General features: G+C 41.1%; 1 long non-coding RNA gene across 1 annotated transcript; it reads left to right on the forward strand.

Annotated features, from left to right (window-relative positions):
- Positions 1-1,816: 1,816 nt before the first annotated feature.
- Positions 1,817-11,069, forward strand: LOC113459830 (uncharacterized). The gene is made up of 3 exons (XR_003381398.2): positions 1,817-1,962; positions 3,048-3,094; positions 10,560-11,069. It is a non-coding gene; the product is annotated as an uncharacterized LOC113459830 (long non-coding RNA).
- The last annotated feature ends 295 nt before the right edge of the window (positions 11,070-11,364 follow it).

The following is an 11,364-nucleotide window of genomic DNA, read 5'->3' on the forward strand; positions in this document are numbered from 1 at the left end:
ACCTTTAAATGTGCAAGCAGGTTCCCATCTCTTAGAGAGACCTGCTCCTTGCTGCTCAGAGCTTGGGTTATGCAAGGACTTTGTGCCTTGGCAGGCTCAGGAGAAGAGGAGGCAATGTGCACAGCCTGGAATCTGGCAGCCTGCCCTGCTTCTCACTGAAGCAATTCTGCTGCTGGGAGCTGTCGCTGGGGAAGCAGACAGAGATGTTGGGCTGGGACTCCTACAGGAAGGAGCTGCCTCAGATGCTGGCTGTACATCCCCACTTCAGGACTGGGATGTATGTGTGAGTCAAGTGACTCAAATTTAGAACTCCCTCAGACTTCTTCTGTGCCCAAAGGAAGGCATAAGCATCTGCTAGTGGTGCACAAGACACCCAGATGTTAGAAGAAAACTTCAATTTACTGTCACCTGCCCTGCTTTGTAGGAGAGACTTTTAAAGGGCAGAGCACAGGAAAAACTCCTGCATGTGCTCAGTGTTTCCTCAGAGGAGAGTAAATAAACCCTTTAGGCCTTGTTGAACCAAAAACAGCATAAAAATATGCAGTAATCACCATTCTAGGGGTGCCAACCTTTGCTGAATGGTAACATTATTTCCAGACATTTCTAAATATTTATATCAACACTGTCATGACTGCAATATGAGCTACTTGAGTGCCTCTCTCCTCAATGGCACGTGCTCCAGTTCAGCTGGCACGTTTGAGGAGCTGTGTTCAGTGTCTTGGGTGAAGAAGCACTTAAAAAGGCATTAACTAGGAAATTAACATCCCTGTTTTCAAAGGGATGTGTGAGAGGAAGAAAAAGGCAAACTCTCGAGTTAACACTTAAAAACATAAGTGAAATCATACAGAATTTTTTAAAGAAACTAACTTGGACAGCTGCTGTTATGATTATCTTATGAGATTCATTAAAGCCCTGTTTGACATTCAAATAAGTTCTTGTTTCTGGTGGTAGGAAAGAAGGAGAGTATGTACTTTAAAGAAATTACAGGATTTAGAAATGAAGATGAAAGATTCAGAACTACCTTGTAGTTACTTTCTGCTCCCTCTGCCCTCTTATAAACTGGAAATATTATGACAAGAGGCACAGTGACCTCTGATGTACTGCACAGGAAGAAATGAGAAAGTTAATAGGGGAAGCACCAAATTAGACACCTGAAAGAACAGGATTAAAAGATGAATAAGAATATTATATCACTTGTCAGCATGGCATTACAGAGTCCAACTTCATCTTTTTTTCAGCTTTCATTAAGGAAATGAGTGGATGCGGCTGATTCTTTCCCAGCCCTGCACAGCCTAGTGAAAAGGCAGGATACATTCACTCAGCAGGTGCATTCCAACAATGTGTAAAAGGAAATTATTTCATGGACTTGCACTGCACCTCTCTCCCCATTTTAACTGGGCACAGGTGCTCCATGCAGCTCATTCTGGGAGTGGGACTGAGCTTCCCAGAGCTGCTCACAGGCACAGATGCTCCTGGTGCTCCCTTTATTAAACACATACAGCAGAGGGATTTGCATCATCTCCCTCTCTGGCTCTGCCCCACTCACCCTTCCCATGGCAGCTCAGAAGATCAGCCACAAGTTCCCACCACAGCTTTAGAGAGAACTAAAAAATGTGGGTGCATTCTGCTCCTCATTTATGATCCAGCACCACCCAGGTTTCAGGTGTGCATCTGCCTGAAGCAAGATCAGAACTTTAATACTTCCTTGTAAGTATTAAAGATGTCATTAGCCACCCAGGCTTATTCCTCTTGGACTCCCATTTGTTCCTGAATATCCACCAGCCATATACCAGAGCATTTCTTTCCATATGTGGTCTGTAGGAGGTAATGATCAAATACTATGATGATGAAGATGCTCTAAAAATATACAGAATCTAATCTAGTTTAGATTTGACTGAAATAAACATGGACAAGGATATGTTGGGAGATGATCCTTTTACTTGGAACTTTCACCTTAGTGTGGTAAGAACCAGATTTTTTTCTTTCCTGGTGTATTATAAATCTTGTGTTTTTCCCTAGGCAAAAAGATGTCTTGAGAACAGAGTAAGTGGGTGAAAAATATAAGAATTGGCAGACTGAAGTGTCATGGATGATGTTCTGCTTTCTATCAGCTTATTATATTTGATTTTGTGCTGGTTGTAAGCCTGGGAAAAACACATTTTATAAATTAAAAAATCAGAAAAAACCTAGCTATTGCAATATGTCCTCACCTGTTATAGGCATGCAAAATCTTCTTAGAAATGGATTCTTACATTCTGAGTAAGATGAGTTCTGAGTAAGGCTTCTAAGAAGATGAGTTTGACCTTTACAAAAGGAAGTGACACACATTAAAGATTGAGATGTTCAGATATTGTAGTAGCTGGACTGACTGGTTCAGTATCAGAAACCAATAGGGTTTTCCTCTTTCTTTTCAGCTTGTACAGGTTTGTATTGCTTGGCACCTTGCATTAGAATTTAGCTGAAAATAAAGCTCAGTCCAAACCCCTCTTACCAGAGTGAATTCCAAATGGTTTGGAGGATGATTTGGTATTCAAGTACCTCCATTCCCACAAGCACTCCTTCCTAGAAATAAGAGGCTGAGTTTTAAGTTAATTAAACATGAGACAAGGTTCTAATTGGTTTGATTTTCCTTCAGAAGGCTTGATGTGCCCTTCACAATTTCTGGCACATGCCCCTAAGCAATATGTCACGTCCCTGCTGCCATGCTGCCTCTGTGGGGCTGAACCAGCAAAGCTTTTACAAAGGGATGCTCAGCCCAGGCCACTGAATTCCTGTTCCACCTGTGTGATCCCACTGGATTTACCAAAGGCTGATTCTTTAGATATCTGCTTAACCTGTCTGAAGTTACTCACTGGGAACATTCTTAGCATTTGCCTTAGGAAAAAAAATGAAAAGAAGCAGAAGAGTGGAAGGAAAATAAAGAGAGAAAAGGCAAAATAACTGTTCTGTGTTAATCTCTCACAGCTTTATTTCATCTTTCATTTTGTCACTGTAAACCTCTCAAGTATTTAATTACTCATTTTTTTCTGGTTTTGTTATTTTTATAGGGACTGTGCAGATTGATCTGGAGGATTTCTATTTTGGATGCCATTAAGTAAGTATTATCTGTTCATTCTGACAGCTGATCTCTGACAAGAAATCTGCTGTTATCATTCCTCTGTCTTTTTCCTGGGCTCAGATGGCAACATTTCACTTGAAATATTCTCACTGCAAATATAAGAATTTTTCTTTACACCTGACATTATCTCATGTATACTGGCTCTCTGAGAAAAAAAAAAATCCCAGGGTCTTTTTTAACATCTTTCTTACAGCCTGCACTTCAATAAAGATGAAATGTTTATCTGGGACACATCCATGCAACAGGAGAGTGCAGTTACAATGCTGCAGCAAGGATGTTAAATGCCCACAGACGTGTCATGTCATGAAGATTGATTTAGTTTGGTTAAGGCATTTTATACTTCCTTTTTATGTGGGGATGTTCCTAAAAGAGTGTCCTGAACTTTGGGAACACCCTTATGTGCCATGTGATCTGAATTAATCCTCTCCTATATCACAACCTCTAATTTGCCTTTCCATACTTTCTATTTCTTCTGCTGAAAGTTTCACAGGAAGAAAGAATCACAGCAAGCCTTGTTTCTTTACTTCTTATCAAGGCCACTGTCTTTCTTGGAATCAAAATGCCATAGTGGAAATCTTCAGCTCCTTTTATTTTAGATTCAAGAATTTCTTTTAGATTCAAAAATGCGGGCATCCACATGCATTTATCCAAAGATAAAACCCCTTTCCCCACTAAAGCATATTTCTTAATCTTCTGCAGCGACACCAGGAAATTGTACCCTGCCCCTCACACCCTCCTGGCTTCTCCCCTGCTTCCAGCTGCAATTTGCAATTCCAGGGGCTCCAGAATTACCCCTACCCTCCTCCCCATCTCCAGCCCTGTGCAGCAAGCCCTCCCCAGCAGGTCCCTGCTCACTGAAGGGTCACGTCCCTCCCAGGGCATTTTGGTACCTCCAGCTTCATCTTTGTCTGTCAGGGAGGACTTCAAAGCGCTGCTGGGGTCAGGGTTCAGATCCTTCTCGGGAAAAACAAAGGAAGGTTCTAACTGTAGCTTATGAGGAATGATGCAAAGCAGCTGATTGCGTTTTGTCAAGGAGAATGAACTAAGCCCGGGCTACCCAATAAACAAATCAGTTAAAACAATTTGCAAGTCATATTAACTCCACATTCTTTCAGGGGGTATCCTGAAGGACTTTAGAGAGACATTTACAGAGGAGTTGTACCTACCAGGAGACAAAGCATTGACTGAAATACTAAAAGACTACCAATGAAATCTAAGCAGTTTCATACTGGAGGGAATTTTCTTCCTTTTCTTGAAATGCAGAAATTTCAAAGTGCTAAAGTGCAAGCAAAGGCAACGGGAGCAGAATAGCATAAATCACTCCTTCAGGAATTCCAGACACAATCTATCCTGCAACTAGGTACCCCTACTAAACTGCAGAAAAGAAAAATGTTGCAGAAAAGGAAGGGAAATGCATAAAACTAAATGCTAGCCATGTATACTTGTCCATTGTTGAGTTATAACTTATTCACCAGAAAAAAAATATTAATCTATAACCAATCTTGAAAATATGAGGAGAGCAGACCAAGTTTCCAGTTAACAACCAGACCACCCAATTGTCCCTTGTGCCTGGATGAGATTGAGCAAAGGGAGTATAAAATATCCTGAAGGATGCTGAAATGTTTCAGGGTGTTTACCACTTAGCAGAATGGAAAGCAGCACAAGCAAAAAGGTTGGTGACACAAGCTGGACCTGAGACAGCTGGGAAGAAAGGTTGGTTTGGGTAAATTTCTCAATGATCCTTCTGATGCCATATGCTTAGGAAAAACAAGTAAAGACAACCTGAGTTCCTTGGACAAAATCCCTTGCCTTAAAGCCAATTTGCTCTAATGACATTAAATCTTGTTTTGAAACTGATGAGGTTATACAGGGTGAGGGCAGAAACTGGATCCCTGTCCAGGGAGATGCTTACAGCCCTCCAGAGGATGATCAGTAATAACACAAGTGCAGTTCTTACTCTCTAACCTGACATCAGTAATGGCAAGCTATTCCCCTTCCCACACACTATTGCAGCTCCTCGTTTTTGTGTTGCTGGTAACAGCTGCTCTGGGTACAGCAGCCTGGAGATGTTCATCAGGCTCAGCCCCATGTGCTGAGGGCTTCACACACACCCTAAAAATGGAACTTGCAGCCTCCCCCTGCCCAGGAGCTCAGCTTCAACAGCACAAAGCAACCAAATGGCAGCAGGAGACCAGAGAAATACAGGAAGGGAATCAGGCAAAGGTCACTCTTGGTGTCAGGAGGACAAGCAAAGCCAGGCTGTGCTGGCTGCAGCCTCAGGAGCCCTGGCTGATCTGCACTGGTGCCACTTTCCCAGAGAGCTGGCTCTGACCAGGCTGGCTCTTCCAAAACAGAACTCACACCAATCCCCAGATTTCTTGCCCATCTCTTGCATTTTGTGATGCAGATGTTCATTTGCCCCTCACAGCTGAGCCAGGTTACCCAATAAAGCTGATTGATTATTTTTCCATGCTGATACTTGGTAAACCACTGCTGAGCCATCTGGGCCCTTGGTGCCACTGAGCAGGACAGCTTTGGCTCTGTCCCTGATCCATCTCTGTCTCTGCTCTCTCCTGCCATTAGCTGGTCACTGACACAGGCAAACTGCTGCTCCCAGCTCCAGCTGAAAGCAGCAATGCCCAGCAAGAGATCCAAAAGAATTTTGATACAGCCTGAACATCAGCCTCTGCTGGAAGGGAAGGGTCAGCAAAGCACTTTCCAGGACTGATTAAAAGCTCTGCTCAGCTGCAGGAGGGTGGGAAATGGCAGCCAGGCTGACAGCTGGCACATCCTCGCTGCAGAGGGATGGTGGAGGTTTCTGTCAAGGGTAGGAACACAAATCCATCTTGAAACCAGGAGTCGTAAAATCTGTAACAGTGAATTAGGAGAGAACAAATAGGTTTTGTGCCTTTTTTAAATCCCTTTTAAGATAATTTCAGCTGTTTGTTGTGCATAAAATACACAGAAATAAACTTGGACACCCTGGAAAAACTTAAAATAAATATATTTCAGGGAACTGAAACATATTACAACGTTTGTAATCCACCCCTCCTCTCCCCCCCTCCCAAAAGAAAAAACCAAAACAAAAAAATAATGAAATTTTAAGAGGAGTCAATTATATTTCTTTGGGGATTTTTTTGGCATACTCCACTCACGTTTTCCAACTTCTCAACTGCAGATGCCAGGACTTTTTTTTTTTTCTAGAAAGTGGTATTTGAACATTACTAAATTATAGCTGAAGTGGGAACCAACACAACACTAAATAAGAACACCAACAGACACAAATGCCAATGCTGGTGATGCAGAAAACCACTAAGCCATTTCATCTGACTGAACAGCATAAGAAACAAAAGCCTTGGAATTGCTAACAAGTTAAATCACAAATTGTAGGGTTTGCCATTAAGTATGATATACCACAAGAAACTTTATCACAAACTATTAGAGCTGGCATTAATTTGTGCTTGGCTTCCACTGCATAAAGCCCAAGTGCACCCCTGAGAGGGGAAATCCTTGTGCCTGTGGAAAATAGCTGTGAACTTTGCCCTATGGCAAGTTTGTAAGAGGCTGACACAGGAAAAAAGAAGTGAGTGGAAAGGATCTGACTGGAAACACAATAGCAGACTTAAAAGGCTCTGATAAATGAAAAGTCATTCTGAGATTAGGGTCTCATTCAAAAAAATAACAAAGACATTTTCTGGTATGTGGCTGAAAATAGGTTCCATATGAAAATGCTTAGTAGAGCTTATCAATACTCTTCATTCTCAGCAGTCTCTGAATAAATGCAGCAATTTTAAAAACTAAAATGGCATTTTCAAAACATTCTGTAATTTACACTCAGAAGCTACACAACTAATGCCTTTATTTTTCCAAACCAATAATGCAGTTTTAAAGATTTTGATCTTACAATTCCTTCACACTTTTTTCCCCTTCCATCTGTCTGATCTTGTCCTCTCTTCTTGTAAAAACACTACCAGCCAGGAAAAAAGAAAACAACTTTCCTTGTCTGAAAACTGAACCAGCTTAGAGTCAGTTGATTCAAATGTTTGGGAAGCTTTGTGTGGAAAATTTAGAGAAAGCATTGAGAAATGTTTATCATTTTTATACAATCTCTAGTATCCAATGAATCTTTAAATCTCTGTTTGCAGGGTGTATGTAATATTCCAAACTCTGTAATGGACTGCTACGGACAGAATTTGTTTTTCTTTTTGGTTAAAAATCAAAACAAAACAAAACAAAAAACTAAAACAAAACACCCAAAACCAAACCAAACCAAAAAAAAACCCAAAAACCAAACTGATGGAATCTTTAAAGTAAAATTAAAGCAAACTTTGCTTTGCATCTGGAGCAAGTAGATGGCTCCCACCAGCAAGCTAGCTGAGAATGGGAATTGTATTTGAAAATCCTATGAAGCAGAGAGGCATCATTCTGAAGAAATTTGTTTCCAATGTTGTACTGTAAAATTAAAAATGCTTTCTGGAAAATGAGATAACAAAAGAACTCTTACTGATGCTGCAATTCATCCTCTTGTTCTGTTTCAACTAACTAGACCAGATAGCAACTTTCTTATTTTTCTGCCCTTGTGATAACTCAGTGCAGATTGATAGTGTAAGTAAAATCTGAGATTCCATTCTTGTGTGGCTTTTGGAATAGATTTAGAATAATCTATTGTTGAAGCTATGTGACAATAACTTCTTTCTAGCAATATTTAAAAGAAGTTTTAAAGCAAATAAAGTTTTCTCAGGTTGTCTAACTTTTGTTCATGGTGCAGCATGTAATAATAATTAATTTAACAGCAGGAGCACACCAGGGGGAGAAGTAAAAATCCATTATTTCCTTGATACACTAGATATCAAAGCAGTACAGAGGAATCATATTTGAAAATCCTATGAAGCAGAGAGGCATCATTCTGAAGAAATTTTTTTCCAATATCGTACTGTAAAATTAAAAATGCTTTCTGGAAAATCAGATGACAAAAGAACTCTTACTAATGCTGCAATTCATTTTCTTGCTTTGTTTCAACTAACTAGACTGGATAGCAACTTTCTTACTTTCCTTCACTTGTGATAACTCACAGTGTAACACAGTGCAGATTGATAGTGTCAGTAAAATCTGAGATTCCATTTTTCTATGGGTTTTGGAATAGATTTAGAATAATCTGTTGTCGGTAAGCCGCATAACAATAACTTATTTCTAGCAACATTTAAAAGAATTTTTAAAGCAAATTAAAGTTTTGGTCAGGTTGTAAATTAAGTAAGTGAGTAAGTAAACTAAGTAAGTAAAGTAAATGAGTAAAGTAAGTGAGTAAAGTAAGTGAGTAAAGCAAGTGAGTAAAGTAAGGAAAGTAAGCAAAGTAAGTAAGTAAAGTAAGTAAAGTAAGTGAGTAATGTAAGTGAGTAGAGTAAATAAGTAAAGTAAGCAAGTAAAGTAAGTAAGTAAAGCAAGTAAGTAAAGTAAGGAAAGGAAGTAAAGTAAGTAAGGAAAGTAAGTAAAGTAAGCGAGTAAAGCAAGTAAGTAAAGTTTTTTTTCTCAGGCTGTCTAATATTTGTTCATGGTGCAGCATGTAATAATCATTCATTTACGAGCTGGAGCACACCAGGAGGAATTTATTCTGTTGCCACAGTAGATGTTAAAGCACACAGAGTTAAGCTCCCACGTTTCTCCCGGAGCGCACCGGGCAGCGGAGCCGCTCGGCGATGGCACCCAGGCGATGCTGCCCCTGCAACATCCGCCAAGGAAACATCACCCAGCAGCGATTTCGCTCTGGAAATCCAGGGCTTGCTGCTGTCCAGCCCTGTGGCTGCCGCGCTCCCTCCCCAAAGCCCCGGGAGCCGCTGCCAGCGCCACCTGGTGCCGCGGGAATGTCCCCAAGGAGCGACATCGACACCAGCCTGGGGCTCCGCCTCCCTGGGGACGGCTCCATCCCACCAAACAGCGGTCCAAGGTTGCGGTGGGAGCACTGGGTTTGGGTTAAATGCATCCTCTCTTGCAGTTTGAAGGCAAGAACAGCCCCAAGACAATTGCAAACACAGTCAAAACCTCCTTCTTAATCAACCTAATCCCAATAACAATCTGCATCCACTCTGGAACAGAAAGCCTCACCTCCTTCTGGGAATGAAAATTCATTATAAACTTCAAAATCCCCATCAGCCTAAAAACAGACTTCTAGTCCCTTACCTTCTTCCCCACTGCACTGTTCATATCACAACCTATCGTACAAGTTCCAATATATGGCCTCAGACCCCTACATTACAAAACTTTTCACCCACCTGCTATTCTTCCTAATCACCATACTCATCCTAATCATTGCCAACAACCTATTTGTCCTATTCATTGGCTGAGAGGGAGTTGGAATCATGTCCTTCCTATTAATCAGCTGATTAGTAGAAAAGACACCAAAACACCTTCGGGAGTTTGCGCTTCTGTGAAACGCACAGTGTAGGAAATCTGGGGATCCAAACCTCCAAAAAGTCAACTCTGCGACCATGACTCAAGTGAATAATCATGAGGCATCTGTGGGACTGCTTCCAGGAGTGGGAAAAGCAGCATATGTCTCCAAAAGTGCTTAGAGCAGTGCAATTCTGCCAATTCTGTCGTGCATCTCCTAGCTGCTGGTTGAGGACGCAGCTTTGGGAGTCAAGTGCTTCCATCTGAATCTGAATTCTAGCCTAAAAAGAAAAACAAACGTTTAACTCTGTCAGATAAAAAAGCTTGAGGAGGTATGAGACATGTGAACCCCCAAAACTAGATACCACCACGAGTAATAAAGCAGTATGTTTTTAATTTTTTGTGAATATCACCCAGAGAGCATGGGCATGGGTGCCTGGAGATGACAAAACTGAGCAAACTCTGGAGTTTGCTCTTGGATGCAGCAGCTCAGTACATCAGCCTTTCAGGAGAGACCACCACCACCCCCAGACTCCCCAGGCTTGCACTTCACCTTCTGCCCTTGCTGAACAACCCTGTGCAAGAGGCTGAAAACAGCTCTGAATCACTTAGGGGGGGAAGGGGAAGAAGAAGGGATGCTGACAAATCCTATTTATTTTCACAGATCAAATATGGCAACGGTGGGTAATCACAATTGTATTAATTTACAGAAATGGGAACTACAATGTTCCTCCTTCACCAGAAAAATAGCCTAAATACAGATACAGCCACAAAACCACCATGTACTGTCTTACTCCTCTTTGTGATTTTATGAAAAATTATAAACCAAAACACAAATCTAATTTATGGTTTGTTTCTTCCCATTTCCAAAATGATCCCAGGTTTTCTGCAAGAGTAGAACGAAGCAACCTGAAGTAGCAAATGTTCCCTCTGTTGTCTGAAATTGGGCAGCTCATAGGGTTATGTGATGCTACAGGAAACTTATTTTACAGTTCTTCTCTTGTGGTTTTCACCCTTATGTGATATTTCTTTTTTTTCTTTTTTCCTTGCTGTTCAGGCCATCTTGTATCTTCTAGCAGGAAGTCAGAGTAGCATCTCGACTGCATCTTCAAACAAGACTTTTGCAAGCTGATGCTCACAAGGGGCTCTGTTTAGAGGTTTGTTCCTGTGGGGAGGCAGGCAGCTCCTCCTGGTTGCTTCTGAAAGCTTCTCTTCATTGCACTTTCCATCTGCACTGGCTTCTGTTTTAGCCACTAAGGTCAAGTCGGTGTGGTTTTCCCACTCTGCCTGTTGCATTAGTGGCACTCTGGAAGTGAGACTTGCACTGGATGGGAAGTGTTTGGTGAATTTTTAAATACCATTATTGATTTCACATTAATTTTCTTTATGAACCGGGCAAAGCTCTTATGCGAGGGTATAACAGCCAAGAAATATTTGACAAGTTGTTTAAAATCTATTGCCTGGAAGAAGCCTGATAGATCAATTAATTTATTTCCCTGCTATTTCAATATATCCTTTAAACATATTTTCACTGATTGTTATTACCCATCCTGAAGTATACAGCACAAAAGCAATCATATATTACCTGCAGCAGAGGGGGCTGCCTCCTGGATCTCTGTCCACAAGAGATATAGATATTTTGCCCAAAGTTGGTTTTTTCCTTGCCTTCAATGAAACATGATTAGAACATAATGATTTTGCCTCTGCATCAGTCCACACCAACTCTATGGTGTTTTAGGGCATCAAACCTGTAAAAAGGGCAGATTCTTTTACATATGCAAACTCCTCTACCTGTTACATCAGTTTATTTCACATTCCACCAGTGTTCCTTTGGATACAGATTATTGATTGCTCCCTAGTGA

The sequence above is a fragment of the Zonotrichia albicollis genome, chromosome 3, assembly GCF_047830755.1.
Source record: "Zonotrichia albicollis isolate bZonAlb1 chromosome 3, bZonAlb1.hap1, whole genome shotgun sequence".
NCBI classification, from domain to species: Eukaryota; Metazoa; Chordata; class Aves; order Passeriformes; family Passerellidae; genus Zonotrichia; species Zonotrichia albicollis.